Below are 2,142 nucleotides of genomic sequence, written 5' to 3' on the forward strand. Positions count from 1 at the left end.
TCACTGCACTCCAATCCACACCACTGCGTTCCGTTGCATTCCCTTCCATTCCATTCGACTCCTCTCCATTCAACTCCACTCCACTCCACTCCATTCCAATAGATTGGATTCCATTTCACTCCATTCCATTCCATTCCACTCCATGCCACTCCACTCACCTCCACTCCCCTCCAGTCCACGGCATTCTATTCATTCTATTCCATTAAAGTCCACTCTACTCCTTCCGGTCCTCTCTACTCCATTCCATTCCACTCCACTGCACTCCACTACATTCCATTGCATTCAATTCCCTTCCACTCCACTCCACTCCATTGCAGTGCACTCCTCTCTATTCCACTCCACTCCATTCCATTCCATTCCATTGCATTCCACTCCATTCTATTCCGTTTCACTCCATTCCACTCTACTCCACTGTACTACATTCCCTTCCATTCCACTCCTTTGAAATCAGTTCTTTCCTTCCACAGAATCTCACTCGGTCACTAAGGCAGGAGTGTCGTCATACCATCGCAGCTCACATTTCTGTTCTCCATTCCATTGCATTCCATTCCATCCCATTCCATTTCTTTCTATTTCACTCCACTCCACTGCATTCCATTCCACTGCATCCCATTCCATTCCACTCTGTTCCTCTTCACTCCTCTCCATTCTACCCCTGTCCACTACATTCCATTCCATTTCACACCACTGCATTCCATTCCATTCTTTCGACACGATATCACTGTGTCAAACAGCCTGGAGAGGTTAGGCACAATCTCAGCTCACATTACATATCAACTCTCTATTGAACTGCATTCTATTGCATAAAATTCCATTGCATCCCATTCCATTCCTTTGCTTTCCATTACATTCAATTCCATTCCATTCCACTCTTTTCCACTCCACTCCACTCCAGTACGTTCCTTTACATCCTATTCCATTCCACGCCATTGCACTCCTCTCCACCCCACTGCACTGCACTCCACTCCACACCATCCCATTACTTTCTGCTCCATTCCACAGCACTACACTCCTCACCACTCCAATCCACATCATTCCATTCCTTTACATGCGATTCCGTTCCATTCCATTCCTCTCCATTCCACTGCACTCTACTTCAGTCCACTCGAATCCACTCAATTAAAAATTCTTTCCATTCCATTTCTTTCTTTCAAGAGTATTTCACTCTGTCACCCAGCGTGGAGTGCAGTGGCACAATCTCAGCTCACATATCATTCCATCATTCCATTACATTCCATTGCATTCCATTCCATTCCAGTGCACTCCACTCCACTCAATTCCACTCCACTCCACTCCAATACGTTCCATTCCATTCCATTCCAATCCTTTCCATTCCACTCTGTTTTATCGACAGGATCTCCCTCTGTCACGCAGGCTCCAGCGCCGTGGCCAAATCACTGCACATATTTCTTCATTCCATTCGATTCAATTCCATTTCATTCCATTGGATTCCATTCCAAACCACTCCGTTCCATTCCACTCCACTCCGTTCCTTTCCACAGCATTCAATTCCACTCCATTCCACTCTCCTCCACGACACTACACTCCATTTTACTCCACTCCACTACACTCCTCTCCACACCACTGCACTTCATTCCGTTCCATTCCATTCCATTCCATTCCATTCCATTCCATTCCATTCGATTCCTTTTTTTCCACAGGATTTCATTCCGTCACAAAGGCTGGAGTGCAGTGGAACAATAACAGCTCACATTTCCTTTCAGCAGTCCATTGCATTCCATTCCAACCCATTGCATTCCATTCTATTTCACTCAACGATACTCCACGTCACTCCGTTCCATTCCACTCCGTCAAATTCCATTCGTCTCCATTCGACTCCACTCAACTGCACTCCACTCCATTCCATTCAATTCCATTCCACTTCATTCCATTTCACTCTATTGCATCCCATTCCTTTCTATCCACAGGATATAACGTGTCACCCAGTCTGGAGTGCAGTGGCACAATCTCAGCTCACACTACATCTCAACTTTCCATTGTATTATATTCTATTACAATGGATTCCACTGCATTCCATTACATTCCACTACTGTCCTCTCAATTCTATGCCATTCAACTCCGTTCCACTCCACTGCACTCCACTTCATTCCACTCCATCCCATTCCTTTCCACCCCATTCCA

This window comes from Pongo abelii, chromosome Y, assembly GCF_028885655.2.
Source record: "Pongo abelii isolate AG06213 chromosome Y, NHGRI_mPonAbe1-v2.0_pri, whole genome shotgun sequence".
NCBI classification, from domain to species: Eukaryota; Metazoa; Chordata; class Mammalia; order Primates; family Hominidae; genus Pongo; species Pongo abelii.